This window comes from Canis lupus, chromosome 10, assembly GCF_011100685.1.
Source record: "Canis lupus familiaris isolate Mischka breed German Shepherd chromosome 10, alternate assembly UU_Cfam_GSD_1.0, whole genome shotgun sequence".
Classification (NCBI taxonomy): domain Eukaryota; kingdom Metazoa; phylum Chordata; class Mammalia; order Carnivora; family Canidae; genus Canis; species Canis lupus.
The window spans coordinates 6,690,709-6,709,135 of record NC_049231.1 but is presented as its reverse complement, the minus strand read 5'-3'; the positions used below and the strand labels follow the sequence as shown (position 1 = coordinate 6,709,135).

Here is an 18,427-nt window from a genome sequence, read left to right as displayed (position 1 = left end):
TAAAATTAAGTCTATCTAAGGTGGACTACATTTACATAATTCTGAAGGACTTTTTCTCATTAATTGAAATTCTCTCTTGTCCATTCTTCCTCCCTCCTTCTCTTTCTCTTCTCTTTTTTTTTTCTTTTTACTTTTACTTTTTTGGAAATGATAGAACTGATGTGTTTGGTAGAAGTGAATACTGTCTCTCCAGGATAAAATGGTGGTGGCATCCAAAGATATATTAGCTAGCAATACTACAATTTTCAGAAGGAAACACAAAGGAGTTACTTCAATTTAATTGCTTTATCAAAAGATAATTCCTGCTTCTTATTGTCTCAAATAGGCCCTAAGCAGTTCCTATTAAGAACAGGTAAAACCAAAGGATGTGCGCAGTGAGACACATGACCATGAAACCTAATGTTTTGTAAACTGAGCAGAGAGGTTTCCAAGCACCTCAATTAGTTCTCCCCCAAGAGTAGCATAATGTTCAAAATCATTGCAAATGCTCATCAGACTAAAATGAGAGAACAGTAGAGAAAAATCTAATTGCTTCAGTCTATCTAACATTTTAGTTTCTCTATAAAGAGATGAAAAGAATATGCATATGTAATTTTAGGATATCCTCAGGGACATTTTGTTTTTGGACTGATGTTAGCTCACTCAGACCACATACAAAAACTTTCCTACATAAGACTTGAGAGACTCAACAAAAGGTTAATTAGCGGAGACAAATGCTGTAACTTCAAACAACAGGTGACTTGTGCTCAGGTGTCTGGTCTGTTATAGGAGCCCTTATTTTCTACCTAGATTTTTTCTTCATCATAATTAGAAAAATTACTTATGATATCATTGTGAAATTATGGGAGAATTAAGTATCTTTGATACTCTACAGGACGTTGTGTGTGATCCTAAATTTTCTAATTGATGGCTACATTGTAATTCCCTAACTCTACTTAAATAATTCACTGAAACTATAAATCCTGTTCCTTATATATAAAGAAATAATCATAGATCAAAACCAAACGTACATAATTCTTCTTGTTCTATTACGTTTTCCATATAGGCTCATACTTAATTTTCCTAGTTTTTCTAAGCTGTCTCCTTAACATTTATTGAGTGATTTGATAGAAGTTCTTTTTATCTCTATTACTAAACTAAATGGCAGAGCAGCGAGATGGAAGAAACCTGAGATCTTTCCAGCCCCAGATGTCCACCTCCCCTTTGACTGTTTTAGAAAAGAGAAAAATAATTCCTCCCCTGTGTAAGCCACTGTTCTCTGAGGCTCTTTGTTATAATGACTTACCATGTACTCTAACCCTCACGGGGGAGGATTTTTACAAAATTCTCTCATTCTGTTTCAGTTTCTGAATGTCTCCTATTCTTGTTGGGTACTGGGTATAAAATGGTGACCAAATCTAATCTCAGTCATCGTAAAACTTAGAGAACAATGGAGGAGAAGCACATTATACAAATAACCACGCAAATAAACATAGAACTACAAACTGTGACAAGTTCCATCATTTAGGGACATTCAGGACAAGAAAAGTCCCCTTGCATGGGATGACTTCCAAAATACTTGAAATCTCAAATTCTCACTGCTTCTTACATAGAAACAATTATTTCTAGCATTCCTCTCACGATGGGTTTTGGAGTTTCTTTATAATTCTGAGTCATTACGCTAAACTTACCCCCTTCTTGATATTCAGTGACTCAAATGGCATTTATCAATTCAGATGTGATCCACCAAGAACAGAGTTTGAGTCCGTATTAGTTTTCTATGGCTGCTACAACTAATTACCACAAATGTAGTAGCTTAAAACAATGCAAATTTATTTTCTCTTTTGAAAGTCCAGAATGAGTCTTATGGGGCTGAAATCAAGGTGCTACAGGATTGGTTCCCTCTGGAGTCTCTAGGGGAGAACTTGTGTTCTTGCCTTTTCTAGCTTCTAGAAGCCATGACATTCCTAGGCCAGAGGCCCCTTCCTTTTGTCGTCACATTTCTTCCACCCTCCACCCCGCCCCGCCCCTTCACTTCACATTTTCCTTCTTCTGCAGTCACACCTCCAACTCTCTCCTTGTAAGAAGACTTCTTATAAAAATTATAGTTTAGGCCTACCTGAGGAATCCGGGATAATCTCTGCATCTCAAGATCCTTAATTTAATTGTATCTACAATGATCCTTTTGCTATGTAAGATAATATTAATATTCATCGGTTCCAGGCATTAGGACTTGAATATCTCTGGAAGCCATTATGCAGCTGAGCATATACTCATACTCCAGGCTACAATTAAATTTATTAGCAGAGAAAACTTCAAAATTATTCATACACATTAACAGGCATCTGGCTTTCCCTGTACTTATGTACTTAGGTTTTTAGTACTCAAGTGAAAGACCAGATATTCAGTATCCTTATTAAATTCTGTCTGTGGAATTTAACCCATGGACTTTTCGAATCCACACTCTTTCATATGGCATATTTAACAATCAATCCACTTCATCTCCAAAGTATCAAAGGATTTCAACCCAAGTTGATTTTGTTTGCTTTTAAAAGTCTGATACAACAAAGTTTCAGTATATGCAGGCAGGGGAGTATCAGAGGTCAACAGCCCTGAGACCAAGGCTGAGGAAAACAATAAAGCTAGCAGGAATGCTACTAAAGAGAGTTGCACAAAGTCCCTTCACAGTCGCCCCAGACCACTGTTCTCCTTGGTGTTGGCATCATGGGACTCCAATCCAGTGTGTGGGCCATGGATATGGAAACCATTTCTCAGTAGGGATAGCTAAGGCCAATGATTTCAGGACTTCAGTTACAGCAGAATTTGGTGTAAGACTGAGGGCATAGGCGATAGAGTTCAACCTTCTCAGGGCAGAGAGCTAGCAAAATCCAAAAGATGAGCCCACCTGACTGAGGTTCAGACTAGAGTTTCTAGCCCAGGGAAGAAGGGTACTCACCAGAAAACCAAGACAGAAGTCCAGTCGTGTTACTGAGCCAACATGGAAGGAGGCTGCAGCTCAGCCAGTAGGCAAATGCTCTACTGTGTCACTTACCAGGCAGGGGTGATGAAGGCCGTTTCAAGATTCCACTCTTCGATATGCTGGTCAGGCCTGAATCAGAAATCAGGGGACTGAGACTCCGGGTTGGAAGTCTTGGAGAGTGTCTGGGGAAGAGAGGGATGCACCCATTACAGAATTTCAGCCCTACAAGACGTGTGGAAAAGGTGCTAGTTCATTACCTTTACTCTTTAAAATGTATCTACCCTTGCTCCAACCTCTTTATCAGAGTTGGAAAATTGCCCTCTGCCCCTTAAGGGCAACACTCTGGCAAAGTATTTAAGATGCTCCGGGAATAACAACTAAGATGCACCTAGGGTGTGTAGTACTCTTCTAAGTGCTTTGAAGTATGGTAACCTATTTAATCCTCACAACCCACAAGGACTTATTTTACAGATGAAGAAATTGAAGCATGAAGAGATTAAGTAACTGGATCAAGGTTACGTAGCCACTAAAGCTTTAAACACGGGCACTTCCCTCCGGGCCATACTTGTAGCCATCAAAATATGCCACCTCTTTTGCACAATTGCTTCTTGGCACCCCTTGCCTTGTGCATGACCAAAGCCCAATAAATATCTGCTGGATTGGCAGACAAATGAGGATGGATGCCTTACTGAATGAATAGATGAAAGAAACCCCAGCTTGGAGAATTCAAGCTTTATTTGATCAAGAAGACCTCCTGAGAATCTTCCTATTAAGCATGCCTCCATAAAGCAGAATAGTGGCACCTCAACCCGTCTTTGCTGTTTATTACCAAATGCTTTCTGTGAAGCTTCCACAACTAAAATAGGACCAATTGGCTAAATACCACAAATAATATATGCAACTCTTTTTTTTAATTTAGAAGTGAAAGGGAACATTAGAATAAATGGAAAAAGAATGTTCTGAGCCAAACATAGAAAATTGCCTACACTCTTCCATTATTCTGTTTTTATGTGTCAGAAATAGTTCTTTAAATACTCGTTATTCATGTTTCTAGCAAAAAACAGAGTGTTACATTCTGACTTGAATGAAAGATTGGAGGAGGCTTTGTCATCAACATCCTCCCTGCTGGCATAATTATTTTCTTCATTACATTGTAGAATTAAGTCAAGATTATAAGTGATTTATTTTTCTGGCATTTTATTTTATTTTTTTTATTTTTTTATTTTTAGAATTTCTGGCATTTTATAACACTTGGTGATAGACAGTTCTCCTACTATTTTTACTTATCTTATTTTGGCATTTTGATTTTTCTGGTTGAGTTGATTGAGCATAATTCTATTAGAAGTGTTCTCAACAAATAAAGAATTTTCCCCAGGTATCTTTTGTACTCTAATGCTCTAAGAACACATTTCCATCTAAAGTAACAATTCTCATCCCAACAAATATTATCCAAATGGGCCGGAGTGAAAAATATCTTTCTAATTCTTCTGAATCAAAATCCTTTTTTATGTAATGTGGGAAAGAAAACATATAGGGCAAAAAAAAAATCAGACATTTCCTTAAGCATTTAGGTTTTCATCCAAGGATTGTTAGCCTAATCACATAGCATGGCAGAGTGTTTGAACATATTTAAATCTTATAATGCAGTAGATTTTCAAATAATTGAAGGCTGTACGGTGCCCTTGATAAAAGTTACTTTGTACAGAGACCGTGTGGATTGACTTTCGAGAAATTATTTGCTTGTTTTGTGGCTTTTGGCTTCCAGCCCGCTTAGCTTAGGCCTTGTCTGGTCATCTGGCCATATTTTCACAACAACTCAAGTGATAGGATCTTTTCCAGTATCATTTGCAATGCCTTGCAGCTGTCCTTGTTGCCTGGCTATTTACCCAGACAGAGAGCAAAGGGCAAATTGTTTTTTTCAATTGAACTCAAGCAAAAAACACAAAAATTTTCTTTATTTTTAGTTTCCAGTCCCACCTAGGTCATATGTAGATTTCTTTTTTACCATCTCTTCAACAACTAATGGCTTGATGCCCTGATCTCTACGTCAAGGTGGTCTTCTATAGTCATTCTTCCAATTATTCATTCACTAACTTGTTCATTCAAAAAAAATTTCATTGAGTGCCTAACATGTGTCTAGTTCTACAACATACAAGTAAATAATTATTGGTCATTGCCCTTGAAGACTTGACAGCCTAGTAGAAATGAGAGATGTGTAAACAGGCATCAGAATGTCATGTGCAAAGTGCCAAGTGGTATTAGAGAGGTAAGTAGGAGTGTTGCGGGATCTCAGATGAGAGAACAGTGGGGACCGTGGAGGCATTGGGAGGGAGGACTAGGAACATATTTTGATTTGGGGGAACTTTTCAATGGTTTTGATTCATTTCCATCATCATTATATTATGTATGAGGCAACATATGCTAGAAAGAGAGCAGACTCGAAACCCAGTTCTGCCCCCTACTACTTTATGTCTTTAACAAATTACTTAACCCTTCCATGCCTGGTGCATTAGAGCTTTATCAGGATTGGATAGTGGCTGACCCACTTCCAAAGCCTCTTTCTATTTACGAGAATGTTCTCATTGCCTAAGTCTTGGTGTTGGTCAACTTGTGCAAATAAATAAATAAATAAATAAATAAATAAATAAATAAATAAATAAATAAATAAATAAAATAATAAACAAGACAATGATACTTGCTCTCCTCACACTCCTGGCAACTCTACTCAGCCAATCCTCAACCGCTGAGCCACCCATGAGTCCCAAGTTTGATAAATTCTTTATAGGTTTTGGATGCTAACCCTTTTAAAATATATATATAAATTTATTTTTTATTGGTGTTCACTTTGCCAACATATAGCATAACACCCAGTGCTCATCCCGTCAAGTGCCCACCTCAGTGCCCATCACCCAGTCATTCCCACCCCCCACCCACCTCCCCTACCCTAGTTCATTTCTCAGAGTTAGGAGTCTCTCATGTTCTGTCTCCCTTTCTGATATTTCCCACTCATTTTTTCTCCTTTCCCCTTTATTCCCTTTCACTATTTTTTATATTCCCCAAATGAATGAGCCCATATAATGTTTGTCCTTCTCCGACTGACTTACTTCACTCAGCATAATACCCTCCAGGTCCATCCACATCGAAGCAAATGGTGGGTATTTGTCATTTCTAATGACATCCAACAAGGCTTTTCTTAGTGGTTCCTGCCACCCAGCCTTCAATGGAGCTCATTTTTAGGACCTGATTCTCTAGCTTTCCTCACATACTTCCAATAAATTCCTTTTCTGATTAAGTTAGCCAGGGTTCCTTTCTGTTGCTTGCTACCAAGAATGCTGGGTAAAACGCTCAGTTAATGCCTCAGTTAAGGCTTTGTTCATTCATGGTTTTGTTGATGAATTAAAATGAGAAAGTGGGTGAAGTCCATAATGCAAAGTATCTGGTACATGATGGATTCGTTATCAGTGTTGGATTCTTAAGCTGTTTGAATCTTGAGCCAGAGTAACCTGACAATCATATCGCCAAGGCTTCTCAATAGGTACTGGATAGTGGGGATCAAAATACTACTTCACTGGTAATTGTACCTAATAATAATCAATGTAGAGCTTTGGTGGAGCTGGTTTAGAGCATATGACTTTAGCTTTGAGTGGTAAAAGACTGTTTCACATTTTTGAAGCCCAAACTCAAATTTAGAAACCTTCCAATATCCTGGTTGACTATAGGTTATAAAAATATTACCATCTTTCTCAGACAGGGAAGAGACAGAGACCCCCGTGCACTTATATGTGGTGTGAAGACATCCACTAGTGAATGTAAGTGTGTACATCTCTCTCTCTTTGAACTCCCTTTTTGGACCTCAGGCATAAGGAGTTGAATTACTCACTACTCACCCACACACCACTGTTCCTAGCATAATATCATTTTAGCCTGAATGAGGCCCCTCTCCTGTTTCATTTTAATATAAATATCACCTTTGTTCTCAAGTATCGCTTCCTATTCCACCCATAAGCATGCTCTAAGATGATTGATATATGTCCTTTACATATCCTAGTAGACTATGTAGCTCTTGTTGGGTATGTGCTCAATGTACACAACATTGTTGAGCTATAAATCCCTTAGGTTTATAGAGATTTCTTAGGTTTCTTACTGTGTTAACACAAAACTTACTGGTTTTTTTTTTAAACCAGACAAGACTGTTTTAAAGATTGATTAGCTTGTTTGTGTGTTTGGTACTTCTCTTTTAACTACCGCATAATGCACCCCACAGTATGCATCTACCACATTCTGTTCATCCATATTGCCAAGGTGGGTGAAAACTACACTGCCTCCTATTCCTACTACCTCAAATATCACGAAGACAAACATTCTTGTATCTATATATGTATATGTATCTTGTATCTGTGTATATGGACCCGTGGAAGAGTTTCTCTGACCTACACCTCAAGGGGTTAATTTTTGGGCTATAGGGCATAAACATATTTATTTCTCCAATATTTATTTCCAGAATATCTATGACCATTTACACTTCTGCCAACAGGGCATGAGGGTTTCTATCTATACACATCTTGAACACTTAGTATCATGCACATTTTAATTTTTATCATACAAATGGGAGTAAAGTGGTATGTTATAAATATCTAAATATGTATTTTTCTGATTACTAATGAGTTTGAGCATCTGTTCATGTACATGTTAGCTATTTCCCCCTTGTAAAGTATTTCTTCATATCTTTTGTTCATTTTTCTATCTGCTCTCCTGTATATACATGGGACCATTAATAAGCTGTCTATTTTGTTCTGTTAGTTTGTCTTTTCCTAAATTAGTACTGTACTGCTTTTATTTCTATGACTTTGTACTGTCCCTTAAAGGGTAAACATCTCAACTTTGCTCTCTATTTTCAAAATTAACTTTTTATGAACCTTTATGCTTCCACATACTTTTTATTTTATTTTTTTTTAAATTTTTATTTATTTGTGATAGTCACAGAGAGAGAGAGAGAGAGAATGAGGCAGAGACACAGGCAGAGGGAGAAGCAGGCTCCATGCACCGGGAGCCTGACGTGGGATTCGATCCCGGGTCTCCAGGATCGCGCCCTGGGCCAAAGGCAGGCGCCAAACCGCTGCGCCACCCAGGGATCCCCCACATACTTTTTAGAATGAGTTTGTAGAACTCTTAATAAGTATGGTGGAAATTTATTGTGAGTGAATAGGTAATGACTTTTTAATATTAATTATTGAAAAAGTTAGAATTTTCTGTTTTTCTACAAATTTATATATTTCATCTGGGCTATACTATGTATTTGCAAATAGATGTCTATAATTTTCAATTAAGTTTTAGATATTTGTTTTGTCTAGTTATTTTATCCTTTCACACTGCATTTTTATTTACATTTTCTTTTTATATAATTTGTCTTGCAAGAGATTTATGCATTTTATTAATTCTTTCACAGAGTGATTTATGAAAAGCTTTATAATTTTTCCTCTAAGGACTACTCTAGCTCTTCTGCACAGTTTGACATGTACTATTTTGTCATTTGATTCTAAATATTCCATTAGTTCTCTAATGATTTCTTCTTTAACTCTAAGTTCCACAGTATTGTACTTTTTGTTTTCTGTAGTTTTTAGTTTTCAGAATGATTGGATTTTATTAGCCAGATTTTTGCTACTAAATTCTAATTTTGTTTAAAGATTTTATTTATTTATTCATGAGAGACACAGAGAGGGATTTTTTTTTTTAGGATTTTATTTATTTGTTCATAAGAGACACACAGAGAAAGGCAGAGACACAGGCAGAGGGAGAAGCAGGCTCCATGCAGGGAGCCCGATGCAGGACTTGATCCCCGGACTCCAGGATCACATCCTGGGCCAAAGGCAGACGCCAAACCACTAAGCCACCCAGGGATCCCCTAATTTTGTTGTCTTATAGTTAGAGGATATAATATCTATAATGTTAATTCTTTGGATATTATTGACAAATCTCTTGTGGCTTTGCTTATGATTTGTTCTTCACAATTGTTCCATTTTTGCACAAAACAAACACAAATTTATCAATGCCTATATAGATTTATTACTTCAAACTCAATGTATTATTCAAACATCTTGTCTTTGATTATATTTCATCTGATTGCTTATCAATTTCTAAGAGGAATTTGTTGAAACCTTAACTATAATTATTAATTCATCTCTTTCTCCTAGTAGCAATGACTTATGTATTTTAAGACTATGTTAATGATTTTATGTATTCTTATCCTTTTAACCATTTTTAATAACTTTGTTTCTTATAATTTTTTATTCTTGGATTTTACTTTGACACAAAATTGCTACTCATATTTTTGTGACATCCTCTTCCATTTATTATTCTAATGATCTGTCGCTTTTTGTTTTAAGTATGCATTATTACTGCCAGTCCTTTATTTTTTCTGATCTGAAACCCTCCGTATTTTATTTATTTTCTATTTCAAGTTCTTATTTAAATTCGAGTTAGTTAACAGATGGTAAAATTGGTTTCAGGTGTAAATAGTGATTCATCACTTACATATAACACCCAGTGCTCATTACAACAAGTGTCCTCCTTAATACCCATCATCCATTTAGCCCACCCCCCATCCACCTGTCTCCATCAACACTCAGTTTGTTCTCTATTGTTAAGAATCTCTTCTGGTTTGATTCCTTCTCTCTTTTTTTCCACCTTCCCCTATGTTCATCTGTTTTGTTTCTTAAATTTTACTTATGAGTGAAATTATATGGTATTTGTCTTTCTCTGACATGTTTAGCATCATGCTGTCTAACTCCATCTACATCATTGCAAATAGCAAGATTTCATTCTTTTTAATGGCTGAGTAATATTCCATCAATGAATGAAAGACCTAAGTGTGAGACAGGAAACCATAGAAATCCTAGAGGAAAACACAAGCAGCAATGTCTTTGACCTCAGCTGTAGCAACTTCTTACTAGACATGTTGCTGGAGGCAAGGGAAACAAAAGCAAAAATGAACTATTGGGACTTCATCAGATAAAAAGCTTCTACACAGCAAAAGAAACAATCAGCAAAACTAAAAGAGCAACCTGTGGAATGGGAGAGGATAGTTGCAAATGATACATCTGTTAAAGGGTTAGTATCCTGCTTTGTTAGTTTTCCCCATTCTCACTGGTGTGAGGTACGACCCAGCAATTGGACTGCTGGGGATTTACCCCAAAGATGCAGATGCAATGAAACACCGGGACACCTGTACCCCGATGTTTATACCAGCAATGTCCACAATAGCCAAACTGTGGAAGGAGCCTCGGCGTCCATCGAAAGATGATGGATAAAGAAGATGTGGTCTATGTATACAATGGAATATTCCTCAGCCATTAGAAATGACAAATACCCACTATTTGCTTCGACGTGGATGGACCTGGAGGGTATTATGCTGAGTGAAGTAAGTCAGTCGGAGAAGGACAAACATATGTTCTCATTCATTTGGGGAATATAAAAAATAGTGAAAGGGAATAAAGGGGAAAGGAGAAAAAATGAGTGGGAAATATCGGAAAGGGAGACAGAACATGAGAGACTCCTAACTCTGGGAAATGAACTAGGGAAGGGGAGGTGGGTGGGGGGTGGGAATGACTGGGTGACAGGCACTGAGGTGGGCACTTGACGGGATGAGAACTGGGTGTTATGCTATATGTTGGCAAAGTGAACACCAATAAAAAATAAATTTATATATATATTTTAAAAGGGTTAGCATCCAAAACCTATAAAGAATTTATCAAACTTGGGACTCCTGGGTGGCTCAGCGGTTGAGGATCTGCCTCCTTTGGCTCTGGTTGTGATCTCGGAGTCCAGGGATCAAGTCCCACATTGGGCTCCCTACAGGGAGCCTGTTCTGCCTCTCTCTGTGTCTCTCATGAATAAGTAAATAAAGTCTTTAAAAAATAATTCATCAAACTTGACACCCCAAAAATAAATAATCCAGATAAGAAATGGGCAGAAGATATGAATAGATATTTTTCCAAAGAAGACCTCAAAATGGTTAATAGACACATGAAAAGATGCTCAGCATCACTCATCATCAAGGAAATACAAATCAAAACCATGATGAAATACTATCTTACATCAGTCAGAATGACTAAAATTAACAACACAGGAAACAAGTGTTGGCGAGGATGTGGAGAAAGGGGAACCCTCTTACACTGTTGGTGGGAATGCCAGCTGGTGCAGCCACTCTGGAAAAACAGTATGGAGGTTCTTCAAAAAGTTAAAAATAGAACTACTCTATGACCCAGCAATTGCATCTAGGTATTTACCCAAATGATACAGAATACTGATTTGAAGGGGGACATTTACCCTGGTGTTTATAGCAGCATTATCAACAAATAGCCAAACTATGGAAAGAGCCCAAATATCCATCAGCTGATGAATGGATAAAGATGTGAGATATAGGGCAGCCCGGGTGGCTCAGCGGTTTAGCGCCGCCTTCAGCCCAGGGCGTGACCCTGGAGACCCCGGATCGAGTCCCACATCCGGCTGCCCGCAAGGAGCCTGCTTCTCCCTCTGCCTGTGTCTCTGCCTCTCTTTCTCTCTCTGTCTCTCATGAATAAATAAATAAAATCTTAAAAAAAAAGATGTGAAAAAAAAAGATGTGAGATATATATATATGGCATATATATGCAATAAATTGTACTCAGCCATCAAAAAGAAACACTGCGTTTTCAAACATTGTACATTTTTAGCATTATATCAGAACTTCTTTCTCTGTATTGTTTTCTATTTTCTACTTATCTGTGTTTTCTCCTTTTCTGCCTTCTTTTTCTTTTTTTTTTTTTTTTGGTAGGGGTAAAATTTTCTTCTACTTGTTTGAAGATTAACTTCTTAAACTTAATACTTTTATCATCCCCTCAAAGAAGACAAGTGATTTAGCATCCTCTCCATATCCTCAACCCCTTCTATCTCATTCCTTGTTCTGGAATGTCATGAATATACTCTGTGGTCCCCACTAATCTCCACTAAATTATTTATTCATCTTCTTTTTCCTATATATTACCCTGGATTAATGTATCTCTGCTGCTGCTCTACTTCCTACAAAAATGCTTTCATCTTTGCTTGGAAAACCTTCTTTTTATTTATTTATTTATTTTTTATTTTTTGGAAAACCTTCTGAGGCTTATGTATCTAAGAATATTTTTATAGTACTTCACATTTAAATTATTAAACTGGATATAAAATTCTATATTCAAAATTTTTCTTTTTCAGCACCTAGAAAATATTACTCCATTATCTTCTTTTTTCCTGTGTCTCTCTTCCAAAGTTTTATATTAATCTTATTTTGTTTCCTTTATAAATGTTTTGCTCTTTTCCTCTGGATGCTTTAAGAATGTTCTCTTGGATGTTTATAAATTTCATAATAATGTTTGTGTGAGGCATTCCTTTTTCTACCCTATTTGTTTCTAGATATATCTGGCTTTTAATTTCTTCTCATATTTCCTATATTATGATTTATACATCTTCATACTTCCTCTTTCGTCACCATGTTTGCTAACTCTTCTTTAAGGAAATATATTCTCTTTTTTCCTGTGACTGTTCTTTGAGAGAATTCTTTGACCAGCTCATAAGCATACTTAAATTATATTCTTTTTAATATTTAGCCCATCTTTTCAGCTGTTTATGTCTACTACAATGTTTTTCATACCCATTATTTCCAATAGGCTCTTCTTATAACTGCATGCTTCCGTGTCTCTTTTATCTCTTGGAGGAAATATTATGTTTATTTCAAATTCTCTTTAGTCTGTTTCATTAATCCTGCCTTATCTAACATCAAACATTAATTTTTTATCTCTTTTATAAAATATATGTTTTCCTCTTATGTCTGGTTATTATTCCTGAGAGTTCATTTTCTTCTGGGGTATCAGCCACTCAGGCTGACAGTGGAGCAGGAGAGCAAAGCACAGGCCCTGCTTACCCACTCCTGGGGACTTTAAGTGGCCAAAGAGGGAGGTGGTTTTCACCTCAGAAAACTATTCTATTCTTTTACCCACTCAACGCTCTTTTCCAAAATTCCAATGCCCTAACTGTAATGTGGCAAAAGGTAGAGTAAGGGGTGATATCAGGGGATTCAGGATCTGGATACGCATTTACATTCTCCAGTCAAGCCTCTGGAACCCTCCTATTAACCCCCCACAGCCCTAGGCAGCTGTTGTTTTTCTACCCCTCGTTGCAATGCTCCAAGTAATGATATGCTCAGAACCATGCAGAGATTCTGAACAAGAATCACTTTAAAGGCTTCCCCAGTACACCCTAGAACCATGGTGACCTCTTCTACCCCAGGCTGCCTTTCCTCCTCACCTACTAGGTCACAACTACTTTGTCTTTCTATTTTATCGTTGGCTTTACAAATTTACACAGATTTACTATGAAATCATCCTCTGATGTCAAGTAGGTAGGTTACCCAATACCCTCTCTACCTTTATTCTTCACCATCACTCTCTCCTCTACCCCCAAAGAAAACACACCCACACATAGGGACACAGTGGGATAGTGTTCTCCATCTAGAAAAACCAACCAAGTAGAAAAGCAAACAAACCAAAAAACCCAACAAACTCTGGTGGGGCAGAGGGAGGAAGTAAAATGTGAAAGATGTACACAAAGGAAGATGCAAGGATCTGTATCCCCTTGCAACTCAATGATTTTGTTTTACAGATTTCTACTTGGAGTAGATCCATTTTGACTATGGTTTTCAACCCCAGCTGTACATTATAATCATCTGTAGTCTCAAAAGTTTCCAAGGTAATTCTGATGTACAGACAGCATTTCAAATCACTTGCCTTATGGCAACCCAGTTATTCCTTATCTTCACCTTTAGTGTGCTGGACAAATAGAAGCTTTGGAAATTCCAAATTGGCTTCAACTGTACAGATAGAACACCACTATTGGCAATGTTACAAATTTGGGGATTTTAGAGGAATCAGATATGGCTGAGACACACAGGGTAAAAGTAAACAAATGCAAACTTCAAGAGAGCTGTCTAGCAAAGGTACTTTGGTGACAATAGCACATAGTAACAATTTATGGTAGGAAAATTTATAAGATGGTAAAAAATCCCAGTGATGTTAGAGGACATCCTTAAGTAATTGAGTAGCACTTTTAACAATCTGCCATTGAGACATGGAACATCATTAGAAAACTGAACTCATAGGCAATATTTACTCTCCCTGGCAAACAAAAACACATATTCATAATAAATGCATCCTTTTTTTTTTTCAGTCAAGAACAAAAAATACCAAAGGCAAGGACATATGATGGGGAAAAGATAATCTTTTCAACAAATGGTGCTAGGAACCCTGGACAGCTACATGCAAAAGAATGAGACTAGACTACTTTCTTACACCCTATGCAAAAATATAATCAAAATGAATAAAAGATGTAACTGTGAGATTTGAAACCATAAATCTTCTAAAAGAAAGGATAGGTGATAATCTGACATTAGCTTTAGCAATATTTTTCTAGAGATAGCTCCACAGGCAGGGGAAATAAAAGCAAAAATAAACTATTGAGATTACACCAAAAGAAGAAGCTTTTGCATAGCAAAGGAAACCATCAACAAAATAAAAAGGCTACAGAATGAGAGAAGACATTTGTAAATGGTATATCTGATAAGGGGTTAATATCCAAAATATTTAAAGAAATTATACAACGCAACAGCAAAAATAATAATAATCCATTAAAAATGGACAAAGAAACTGAATAGACATTTTTCCAAAGTAAACATACAGATGGCCAACAGACACATGAAAAGATGTTTAAACATCACCAATCATCAGGGAAATGCAAATCAACACTACAATGAGATATCACCTTATACTGTGAGAATGACTAGAACCAAAATGACAAGAAATAACAAGTGTTGACAAGGATGTGGAGAAAAAGCAACACTTGTGTACTGTTAATGAGAATGCAGATTAGCGCAGGCACTATGGAGAACAGTATGGAGGTTTCACAAAAATTAAAAATAGAAAAACCCTATGACCCAGTAATTCCACTAGTGGGTATTTACCCAAGGAAGATGAAATGCTAGTTTGAAAAGATGTATGCGCCCCTGTATGTATTGCAGCATTATTTACAGTAGTGAAGATATGGAAGCAACCTCAGTGTCCATCAATAGATGAATAAAGATGATGTGGCATATATATAAATAATGGAACACTACTTGGCCATGAATAAGAACAACATCTTGCCATTTGTGACAACATGGTTGGTCCTAGAGGGCACTATACTAAGTAAAATAAGTCATAGACAAATACCATATGATTTCACTTATATGTGGAATCCAAAAAACAAAACAAATGAACAAACAAAAAGCAGAACAGGTTCACAAATACAGAGAACAAACTGATGGTTGCTAGTGGGGCGTGGAGTAAGAAGATAGACGAAATGGAAGAAGGAGAATGAGAAGTATAGACCTCCAGTTATAGAATGAATAAAGGAATAAAAGACACAACATATGATATTGTAATAGAATTGTATAGTGACAGATGGTAGCTACACTTGTGGTGAGCACAGCGTAATGTATTGACATGTGGAATCACTATGTTGTACACCAGAAACTAATGTAACACTGTGTGTCAACTATACCTCAATTAAAAAATATATATATATATATAAATATCTGAGTTTCATTTACATCTCTTTGTCAATAAATATTTTCCGATAATAAAAATAAATCAAGTATTTTTTAAAAGAACAAAAATACTAATCTTTTTGGATCTATTAGTTCTATAAGGTGTTTTAAGTATCATTACATTAGGGATGCCTGGTGTTTTATTTTTAATCTACAGATAATACATATGGCAGTTTGGTCTATAATGTGAGGGTCACTATATTAAAGAAATGTCCTTTACATGATGTCAAAATGAATTGCCTAATATTGCATCAAAGAATGTCATCTGTGGAAACAACAAGTTTCTTAAAATATTTGTCTTGGTGGCTTAGAATGAATCCAGCTGAACAAAAGTAATTGGTTGCCTTCTAGATCTAGAAATTCATTTTGAGCTCTTTTATGAAAAAGTCAGCAAATATTTATTCTAAGCTTGTATGAACCTCTATGCTAGGAACTACCTGCCAGACATTAAACAGCTTTTAAAGTTGCTGCTCTTCCTATAATATGAATATAAGTATGCTGGTGGATTTTTTAGTTGTATTGGATTAACTCCCTTTTAGGTAAATATTCTGTTAATTCAAAGTTCACATTTCCTATCAAGGATTTTCTATTTTCTCAAAGAAACCCTTCCTCCTCCTCCTTCCCACAATGATGTCTGGGTTCAAAGGTTTAGGCTTTGGGGAAAAGGGACTTTCCTCCTTCTCTGCTAGTTCCCACTGGCTTCTGGTTAAGGTTTTATTAATCTCTCCTCGCCTCTCCAGAGACGCCTCGAAGGATCTCCTGCTAATGCTCTGTTGCTGATAGAGTCAACGTGTCTCCTCACTATATATGTGGTGAGGGAACCTAGCATCCTTGTTGACAAACTTTGTCACCATCATGGCTCTCCTTGGTGCTCAGGTGCTCTGAACCTCAGGCTCTTCCATCATCTGACCCTTGGCTTTGGCTGCCTGCATTCCCAGCCTCTGCCATCAGGTTACCTCATGTCTCTGCTATTGGAGCACACCACAGGGGCTGGCTCCCACCCATGTCATGCAGGAGCATTCGTGGGTCCTGTTTCTAAAGGCATGACAATTTACTAAAAGCCAGTTTGTAGAAAAACTTATTTGCATATTTTCTTAGATTTTTTTGACTGTTTTTATGCTTTTGTTGTTTCCATACCATGAAAGTATATTAATAAGTGTTTGCTTGGGCTCTGCCCAGGCCTTGCTTTCTAGCTGAAGACTGAGAAATAGGAGAGGTCTGGTGGAATGATGGTCAAACTGAAAGACATGAGAAAGGTACATTTAGAAAATGATGGGTATCTTTTTCTATTAACAGGAATATTATGAATACACACCCTCATGAGTACACTGATTTTTATGCACTTATAAGAATACCTTATAGCTTTTAAATATCTCAGAGCTTTTAAAATGCCATCAGATTTTCTGAATATCTTGGGATCCCTGGGTGGCTCAGCAGTTGAGTGTCTGCCTTTGACTCAGGGCGTGATCCTGGGGTCCCGGGATCGAGTCCCTCATCCAGCTCCTGCAGGGAGCCTGCTTCTCCCTCTGCCTATGTCTCTGCCTCTCTCTCTCTCTCTCTCTCTCCTCTCACATGAATAAATAAATAAAATCTTTAAAAAAGGGTTTTCTGAGTATCTCAAACTTATTTGATCTTGCAGAATTTTAAAAAGAACTATTGCTCTGTCAAATACACTTTAGGAAAACTTTCAGTGAATCTGAGTGATGAAGTTCCTTCTTTAGCATTGAGGTTTTTAATGAAAATTATAAAGCAATTTTCCCATTTGTATTCCTAAAAATTTACTTTCTTACAGTCAGAATGCCTCGTGGATTCAATGCTGACTAAAATCAACAAAAACTCTAATATTTATGTGGCTGCTCTCAATTCCGACACCACCACTCTGACCTGACATTCCATCACCATTAACTTTTCCTCTCAACACTAGTGCCCCACATGCTAATGCCTTTCTACAGCACTTCTCACGTTCAATAGTGAATTAAAAATATTATTGATTTGGTATTTGCCACACTGAGTTGGAAAGGCAACGTTTTATAAGAGGGAACCAAGATGCAGCCCGATAAGGTAATTAGCCAAAGTCACAATGCCCCTGTGTCAAAGGTAAAACTAGAGCCCAGGACTCTTGACTCCTCACCTGACCCACACCCATTCCTCCCTGCTTCTATTACACCTGGAGACACATGCCTTTGTATGACATTACTGTCACTGCATGTACAATAAACAGAATTAAGCCTTTAACTACACTTGCTGGGATATTGAAACAGAATTCTTATTTAATTAGTGAAGTAAATAATTTATATATCTTTATTTAGAATTCAAGTCTAATGGCAAATTGCCTAAATTGGTCATAGGATCAAATTAGTTACCACATGTTTTCTCAACTAATGCACTCAATTTATTTAGCAATTTTGAAAAACAAATGATATCTGAAACGATTATCTTGCCAATGAGAAAGCATAAAACTTTACTAAGCATCTAACCATATACTTACATATAAATACTGTCAATAATAATTAAGCTTAAAAAGGAGTATATTAATTCTCCTACAATAGGTCCTATATTGAATGAAAAGTCTAAATATTTTCTTTTTTTAAAATAAATTTATTTTTTATTGGTGTTCAACTTGTCAACAAACAGAATAACACCCAGTGCTCATCCCGTCAAGTACCCACCTCAGTGCCCGCCACCCAGTCACCCCCAGCCCCCCCGCCAACTCCCCTTCCACCACCCCTAGTTCGTTTCCCAGAGTTAGAAGTCTTTCATGTTCTGTCTCCCTTTCTGATATTTCCCACTTATTTTTTCTCCTTTCCCCTTTATTC

The 18,427-nt window shown here is 36.9% G+C and overlaps 1 long non-coding RNA gene across 1 annotated transcript in view; it reads right to left on the bottom strand.

Annotated features, from left to right (window-relative positions):
• Positions 1-3,027: 3,027 nt before the first annotated feature.
• LOC119873583 overlaps positions 3,028-18,427 on the bottom strand; it is a 118,205-nt gene continuing 102,805 nt past the window's right edge. The window contains exon 3 of the long non-coding RNA XR_005365327.1: positions 3,028-3,141. This is a non-coding gene — a long non-coding RNA (uncharacterized LOC119873583). The remainder of the gene's footprint in view (positions 3,142-18,427) is intronic.